Genomic DNA, 9,537 nt, shown 5'->3' with positions numbered 1-9,537 from the left:
TGTGAGCTAGTACTGCTAGGTAAACTAGTGGTTTGCCTTATTCCTGTCCTCTGCTGTTGTCTTTAGCCTGCAACAGTCTTCCTTTTACTGAAAGCTAACCTGGCACAAAACCTGTTGAGTGTAACCCCTGTCAGTTCCCTGCTCTCATTCACTGCATGACTGTGTTTGCATGTGCTAGCACAAGAAACCAGGCAGCATGAGGTGGGAACAAGCAAGTGAGGATAGTGCTTTATTTCTCTGGCTTGAGGAGCCTGTAGATTTTTAGAGATGCAACACACTTTATACCAACTTTATGTGCTCAGAGACAGGTGATCATGCTCTCATTTATGTCAAGGAGAGCTCTGTCCTTGTCACTGTGCCTCCCCTGAGGCTCAGTGTACATTTCAGTCACATCTGTTGTCTCAACTCCAGCCTTGCAGTGCAGTGCAGAGTACACTACCATGACTGACTTCTTCATCCAGCTCGTTTAGGCATCTTCTGTCTACAGCTGTGCCTGTGGGATGAGTTATAAGCTGCTTCTGCCCACATCTGCTTGTCACCATCCACTTATACATCATTTTCTTTCCTGTCTGTCCACTTGCTGCTTCCTATTTTTTCTGTTGAAAAAGAGCTGGGTTAACTTCTGCAGCTTCTACAAAAGATTGTGGCCAACCCAGATTATTTTGACTGAAGCAGATGAGAGTGTGATCACATGCGCTGGCAGATCTTGGGGATCAGCACTGTGTAACTGTGCTAGGAATGAGTAGCTGAGTACAGTGATGTTTTCAGCTGGGACAGCTACAGCTGGAGGAAGATGTATTCATAAACCAATCTTCCCCTCTAACAGGGCACACATGATAACTATACTCTTGGTGGCCAGAGAGTACAAGCTCTACAAAGATGTGTATATAAATCACTAGCGCATAAATTTTCAAGAGAAGATATAAAATGGCTAAAGGCAAATCATGGTGATAAAGCAAACACCATGAACAAGAATGCCAGAACTGTCTAGAAGATTTGTATGCACATATTGAAACTTCTTTCCACCACGTAGACTTTATGACCTGCTTGCATCAGGGATCCAAACACAGATATGCATGGTCCATACTTCTTTACTTTTTATTCTTCCATATGTAAATGGCAACTGGTCCATAGGAAGCTTAAAATGCACGAAGAACAGGAGCAGGTTCCTATATTAGATGTTCAAAGACTAGAAGATTATATTGCATTGTTAGCATTCTCCATCAGTGACAAAAGCCAAAGGGGTGTTCCTCACACCGATGCAGAACTTGGCTGTTTCAGTGATAGCCCCAGCTGGGTTCCTACTGGAGATCTGAGAGCAGTGAATGAGATCTGCAGTTTCCTGAGAAATGTTTTGGGTCCCTTTTCTTCAGAGAAAAGTAACACACTGAGTGCCCTCCTTGATCTCCGTTGTAGTGTGAATCACAGGATCAAACTGAGCCTTGTGCATAAGTGTTCCTCAAAGAAAATGAGGGAGACAGCCCTAATAGGAGATGTGTATGTAAATGGAGCTAGACATTTATGAAGAACAACCTACCGTGGTGGGTCAATGTGACCAACTGGCAGACTGAGCCGATGCAGTTGGGTAACTTGTTTAAACAACTGTGACTTTTGCTATTATTTGCTGAAATTGAATTTGTTGTGGTCTAGAACAATGCAATGGTCTCAGTAACCTGCAATCACAGAACCAAGGAATCACTGAGGTTGGAAGGCACCTCTGGAGATTGTCTAGTCCACCCCACTGCTCAGAGCAGGGCCAAAGAGAACAGGTTACTCAAGGCTGTGTCCAGCTAGGTTTTGAATATCTCTGAGGGTGAAGACTCTGTAAGCTCTCTAGGAAACCTGTTCCAATATTTTACCACCTTTCACAGTAAAAAAAATTTCTTCTTATGTTTAAATGGAATTTCCTATATTTCAATTCATGCCCATTGCCTCTTGTACTTTTGGTGGGCAACACTGAGAAGAGTCTGGCCCCATCCTCTTGACACACTCCCATCAGATATTTACAAACATTTATAAGATCCCCCCCAAGCCTTCTCTTCTCTTTATCCCTGTTTTGGTGCTTCTATGCTGATTTTTACTGGCTGAGCATTCAGCCCACTCCTGCTACTGTCACACGTTAGACGTAGATGGGTGCACTGTATTGTGGAGCCCCAGTATGCTCAGATTTGGGTAACATAAAACACATGTAAACTGGAGACATTTACACTTATGCAAAATATATTTAAAATTCATACTGTTAGCTTTTGGCACAGGTGCAAATAACATCTAAGAAACAAAGTTATAGGTAGCATTATCATAGCTCTGCTGGGTTTCCACAGAGGTAAATGCATGAGCTTGTGCAATGTAGGTCATGTACATCTGTAGAGAGCCTAGCACATCTAGAACATAATCTGTACATGCACATTAGGGCTGATACATCCTGAGCACAGTGGACTTATTCCATACAACCAGAATATTTAATTTGTACAAGCACAGTGGCTTTGTCTGAGATTTCCTGGCCTCTGGCAGCCTGAATTTACAGAGTGGCTTGTCATAAAAAGCTGCTTGGGCAAAATTACTGGGTAATGGGGGAACAAAGGCATATCTAGGGGATTCACAATGTACAGAAGCTCTAACAAATGGGAATCTGGAGCAAAGAACTTGGGATCTGACCTTTAACGACAGTAATGTTTGTCACTTAGCTCAATGCCAGTAGGACAAGGCTGTAAATAACAGTCAATACTGCATAGACTTCAGTGCAGTAACAGAACTAGTGTGATCCTCTGAAGGTCAAAGCTAAAAAAATGACCTGTCTCTTTCTTTAAAATCCTTCTGTGTGCTGGATTTGGATCGAGGCAGTTATGCTATTGCAGATAGTAATAACTTAATAATGATCAGAGTTGATAACATGTTAGGAATAACGACCTTTACCTGCTCATGAATGGCTCAGTGCAGTGTTGAAAAATTCAAGCAGTTGATGGTGATTTGTGGGCATTTACTAAGGCAAATCAGATAATTGCATTTAACATCACAGATGGCTTGTATTTTCTAAAGTGCTTTTATTCCAGTGCAATAAGATGACTCAGATGCTCAGTGGGATATTATGAGTCCGATTTTTCATTGCCTCACACCTCATATAGCAAAATTCCCAGTGCAAAGGAGGTGTAGACCCAATATAGAAGGATTTAGCACTGTCACTATACACACATCAGCTGTTACCAGAAATGCAAAGCATCACTGCCCTATCCCATTTCTTTTGTTGCTTTTCCTCATCAGTGTTATATTTTGAGATCATTCATACAATGATACTTTATGTTTTTACTTTGTACTCTGCATGTTTTTACTACACAGAGAGCCAAGGAGCTTTATAAATGATCCAACAGAGCATGAAATTGGCCCTGGCATCCAGAAGAGAGCACCTATTCTATATTCCTAAGGGCTTTGCATGTATTTCTGAGCAGGTTGTTTTGTTTTGCTTTTTAATAAAAAGGGAATTCCACTTGTATTCCAAGCACAAGAATCCAGAGCGCTACTCCATATGGGCAAACATAACGTCTGCTATTTCTTGGCAGAAGAGCAGCATCGCGGGTCTGTTTCCTTTTGGCAGAGAGCAGGAAGGTAGGATTTATCTCACTGAACTTCCTCTATCAAAGCATCAGGCATTCAATAACACTGTATTTCCTGGAAGTCACCAAGGAAAGAATAAGCAGTATTCATTGAGGTGCTCATCATTGTCTCTCCTTACAACAGCAGTAGCCCAGATGACCAGCTAGCTTAGACATACAACTCATAGAAGGCTAAGTTAATGAAGAGAAATCCTGCAGTCACTGTCTAATTGCTTTATGTTCACTTGTCCATGAACAGAAGTGCTCACAAATAGCAAGTGGGCAGCTACCTGTTTGGAGCTCCAGCCTTAAAACTAGGGTTATTTCCCAGGAAGAGTTTTTGCCATGATGCAGTATTCCAGAGAGCTTAAAAGACAGGAAAAACAATTGCTATTTGCAACAGCATCACAAAAGTATAGTATTTCTGCAATTCAGGCACTGTTGCATGCCAAGAAACACCACTCCAGAAACAGCCAGAGAATCTGAAAAATAACTCTGCTGGAGTTATGACAAAGAACCAATATTTTCCCTCCCTGACATTTTCAGTACAACATGTAATGATCTCCAATACAGGCTAACAACAGAGTTTACAGCTAGTACAGACCTCTGCTATGTAAGCTAATGGACTAGAAACACTAATAGGAGGTGAGGTTATAAGTTCTCAAATAAACAGTGGGTTGTAAGCATGCACAGGTTTTGTCTATGCAAGTGTATAGCTCAAGCTATTAGTGCAATGAGGATGGATCAGCCAGAATGACAAGTCATCAACAGCTCTGTCCAGCCACTCCGCGAATCTAATCACAGCACTGCTAATCGAATCACTCACATAGCTAGAGTAGTGTTTCACCAACTGCCTGTGCTCACTAAAACCAAGCTGAGCATAGATGAAGGCATTCCGGTGTATGAACTTAAACTAATGATTGCAAATGAGGACAAGCTCTAGAAGTGCTGAGTCCTTAATTCCTACTTCCTCACACCCAGCCTGGCTCAACCATCATTCCAGGAAAGTGGATAGGGTAAACTGGGATGAGGCAGGGGTAGAAGTGAGGAGGGGATCAGACTGCTGTGTCTAGCATGATTCAGTTAACTCACAGCTCAGGAAAATAGAAATCTCTGTTCACACTGGCTGAAGTGACTGTACAAGCATCCTGCTGTCAGGGCCAAGGGTAGGTATTAATGGTGGTAGGTAAAAACCTCAAATAATGGCCTACTTATTTGCCTACCCTAGCAGGAAAAAAGACCAGTTTGGAGGAAACACATAGCCACATCCATAGCTTAGGCACTACCATTGCACAGGAGAGGATCAGGATGTGGGAGGTATTGGTTTTGGGGGAAAGAACTGCACCTTTCCTGCTCTCACCCTCCCAACAGCAGAAGCAAGATGCCCAGCTCACCAAGGCTCTTCTGAGCTGTCAGTCCAGCTTTTTGGTCCCTTTTCTTGCTTCCCTGTGGTTGAAGAAGCCTGCTTTCTCTCCTTCCCCACAATTATGCCATGGTGAATAAGGGCAATTTGGGGGCAGAAAAAGGAAGTTTGTAGTGAGTTGTTCAATGGGGAACTGATATTCAGTCAGGTGGGGAAACGCTACTGAAAGAAGGACATGAAATTCTTCCATTTGTATGACTTTGAAACATGACGCAACCCCTTGGCATTTTGCTTCCTTCTTCTGAGTACTATACAGTAAGCCCACAGAACCCGATCTTTTGAAAAGCTGGATTTTGCCACATCAAAGACAAGAACAAAATGAGTTATTTTGCGCTTATCCTTGTGGACCAAGGAAAGACTTTGCCTAAGGTAATGAGAAGTCTTGGGGAAAAGGAGAGAAGAGGGAAAAAGAAGGAAATTACAGAAGACAGTACTGCAGGCTGAGTATGTTACTTCCATGCCCTAGCAAGCAGTAAGCATGCAGCAGTACCAAACTGGGTGAAGGCAGCCCTGAGGGCCCTGCTCTGACAAAGTCCAGTGGAGAAGCTCTGAACCACGCAGGAAGCACGGCAATGCAAATGGTGTCTGTGACTCTGGTGTGGAGGTGATGCAGCATCAATTCAGCTGTCTCCGCATAAGTGGCTGGTGCCCTCTAAGTTTCCACATGGGTTATAACTGCTACTCCAGAAGAGGTGTGGGTCTGCTGGAGGCCATGTGTTTTATCTGCCAGTGGATATCTTGAATATGCTACAGCATCTCAGATGTCACTAAAGGGCAATGTTTAAGTAACTGAATCCTGCTGTCTATCTCTGCTGAGTGCAATGGGTGCTTAAACATTAATACACAAGCAGCAACATTTGGGTGTTTTAATCTCCATGCCTAATTTCCTGTTTCTTGAGAAACTGAGTTGAGCAAAATTACTGATGCTTTCAGTGACACCTCTGATGATCCTTGTGACGGACACACAGTGTGACTTTCCTTCTGAGCAGTAGGAACTGGCATGACTATCCTCCTGGGCCCTGGGATGGAGATTACATTCAGCAGTTGTGCACTTGCTGTTTGGTGACCCAGCTGCATGGAGCTGCCTGCCAGGAATAACAGAGACCAGAAACCTGCTCGGCCCTCTCCTCGTGCGCTCAGCCCACTGAGGAAGGTGTCAATAGCCCTCTGCCAGGCCTTGTTATTCTTCACACCGCCCCAGGTGCATCTCTGAGCAGCTAAAGACCATGCTCATCTCCTGGTCTGAGGCAGTGCAATGCGTTCAGCACATTCATACACCAGCAAAGCCAGCTGGAGGTCACGGCACGTGGGCACAATTCTGGCTTGCGTTCAGCCCTCATGAATGATGTTATGAGCATGGGCGTACAAGCCAGAAACGAACTAAGGTCAACCATGGGAATGTTGCTGGTTCAGCCCACTTGACTCAGGGAGCTGTAGCCGCAGCTAGTGTGGCTAGCATGACTTCTGAAGGCAGTACACAGCCGTACTCTGAGCCTAATGGCTTTCACAGCATTACTTCTCCAAGACAGCCAGCAAAAGCATTCTTTTCTGTGTGTCTTACATGTGAAAAAGTTGTGCGTTCTCCTAAGAGAATTCTACTGTAGGTTATTTTCAAAAATGTAAGTCATAATGAGTTCATTATTTTTAACACACTGGAAGAAAACATAGCACAATAATTTTGTTTTGCTTTTATTTTTCCCCTTTTATTCCCTTTTCTCTACTACTTTGAACACATCTGTTTTGCAAGCTTATAGCATCAGAAATATGAGTTATTATGTGACAGAACTGCAGATTCAAAATCTGACTTTTTCACCCTCTTCCCAAACAACAATGAAAAGAAAAGGTTTTGTAATACACATCAGCCTCGTAAGGGTTTTAATGCTTCTCCTTTTTCCTCTCTACTGCTTCAAAAAGGTCTTTTAATTGAGTCTGGAAACCATCCACTTTTAATGAGAACTTACTGACACCTAATTGCCATCTGCCTCCTTGAGTTTCTCTCATAAGACTGCCTCATTTTTTATTTGTGCTCTGAACTGCTCCTCTGCGTTGCTGCTGTTGTTTGTTCCCTGAGTGAATTCTTAAGCCTTCTTACCATAAGTTTTAAGTCCTTTATTCTGTATGCCACCTCTGTCTTTTCCAGAACTACACTAAAAACTCTGCAGAACTTAATGCGTGTTAGTTGCAGAATTTAGATTCAAGCTTCCTACCACAACATTGATGTTGCTTGCCAGTTTGCATGTATTACAATAGCATCTTTTCTTATCTAATGACACTGTAACAGAATGGCAAAGCTGTATAGGGCAGTAATGTGGGAGAAAAGTAATATAAATCTCCCAAACAAGGAAATATGTGATATGTTCTGCAAAATGAAATTTACCCTTCTGCTGAGAGCCTGCACAAGGACGTGCATTTAATAAGTCCTCAAAATAATCTATAAATACTGCTTTGTGGTGGCCTACTGTCCAATGGCGAATTCAGCCCATGTCAGAAGCAAGGAATCTTTTACTTACTGAGGGCTGAATAGGCCTTTCAAAAATGTTTGGCAAGCTACATCTTAACATGCCTCTTAGAAAAGAGTAAGTTTATAGAAAGTCCATAGTGAAGGTTTTCCCACTTTCCTTCAGTTAACAGTCGTTAAATTTTCTTTCTAAATTTTACTAACATTTCTAGGTTCTCTGGATTTTTGAAGGTAAGATTCTTGTGATCTTTTTTGTATCATGTTTTTCTCTCTTAAAAAGAAGTTCCAAAATCTGAGGTAGTGAGTTGTATCCTTTGGTCTGATACTGACTCTTTTCAATTTTCTTCTGTGCAGAAAACAGCAGGAAAAAAAGTGAGCTATAGTAGCAGGTGCGACTTGTGACTTAAGTGCTATTTCTGGACATTTCCTATCAGGAGGACAGCAGAGCAACAGTTAAGTGCTGCATGAGCTGATGCGCCCATTGTGTCAGCTTGGCTGTGCTGCATACATAAGTTGGGCTGAAATGGCAGGGTATTGATCAGTCTTATCGTGTTAGGAATTTTGTAAGTAATAAAATATTTCACAAGAATTTCAACTAGAGCATCCAATACACATTCCACTTTTAAGTTTGTCTTCTGGAAATGACTTGAGGTTTATCCTGAGCCAGTTGTAAATATTTTGCCTGTAGTTCATCTGGAATAACAAGATAGTAAGTAACTTATATGACACAACAGCATTTTGGAAAAATTCATTTCTAATCTCAAATTAAGATGCTTATGATTGTTAGGGCATCTTGTTGTCAGAAAGCCATTTAGCTTTTGTTGAATCAGATGTAATGAGGGAGCAGTTTTAAATAATTGCACTAACCATTCCAGTAGTCTGTACAATTTCTTCAAAATTATCCTTGTGTAGACACCTACTGAAGGTAAAGGCTGGTGAAACAAACAGTAAGCTGTCCTATGTTCAGTTTCTGATCTGTTTTTTTATGTCAGTAAAGATAGGAGTTTATGCCCTGTGTAAGCTCAAGTTATCTCACAGACCATTAGGCAATATATATCTCTGTTCATCTGAATCCTTCTGTTGTTCATAACCCTTTGATAGCAAAATTATCTGTATGCTGTTTGCACCTATAGCTTCAAAGGCAGTTTCTCTGTTTCTGTGTACAAGAATATATCAACAGTGAAATACTTTCTCTTGGTTTTGTTAGGTGTTCTTGTCACAAATGTAATGGCCTTAGTATTATCCCAAGGGGTTTAAATAAGTAGCGCTCTAACTCCACAGTCTGAGGCATCAGGAATCACAGCTGTAATAGCGCAGGATCAGTTAAGGTAGATGCTGGGCTTCTGATGATCCAGGATTTCACTGTTCCCAGGCAGGTTTCTGCAAGGCTGCCTGGGGCAGGCTTGGGATTCTCTGAAGCGATGCTGACCTACACCTCAAGCAGAGATAAAGATAAAGTTTCTTTAACAACATGCAAGAAATAAACCTATGAAACAAACATAAAGCCTATCATTTTTCTGGTGGTGGTAAACTTTGATACCTGCAAGCTATTTCTTTGTAATGTCAAGATTAGATTCTAGTTATGCTGGAAAAATCATGTTCCTAAGAAAAGATGACTCTGTCTATCGGAAGTGGCATTTGGCAAAGTTCAGCTTCTGTCCTGCTGAGCTGATGCAGTATAATATGACCTATGCCTCTATTGTTTGTGCTTATGTTTTCTTTCCAAATAAAATAAAATATCACACAAGTAATACTGGATTTTGGACTAGTTACTGAGAAACAGGCAACATTTCTGAGGAGGATTCAAACAGGTTGCTTAGAGGGGCTGTGCGATCATTTACATTCAAAATCTTGTTTGTGGACTAAAAGGAAACATACCTTATAAATTTTTTGTTAGTATAATTGAAATATTTACAGACTAATCCAAGAATCATTATAGTCCAGATTTAATAATTATAGAAGGAGAAGAAAAATAATAAAAAATTACATTCTTCTATAGAGAAACAATCTTAATAATACTACAGTTAAAATTTACTACAGTAAAAAAATACTTGCTAGTTCCTACCCCT

Source organism: Apteryx mantelli, chromosome 2, assembly GCF_036417845.1.
Source record: "Apteryx mantelli isolate bAptMan1 chromosome 2, bAptMan1.hap1, whole genome shotgun sequence".
In the NCBI taxonomy this organism is placed as follows: Eukaryota; Metazoa; Chordata; class Aves; order Apterygiformes; family Apterygidae; genus Apteryx; species Apteryx mantelli.
This window is presented reverse-complemented; position numbering follows the sequence as displayed.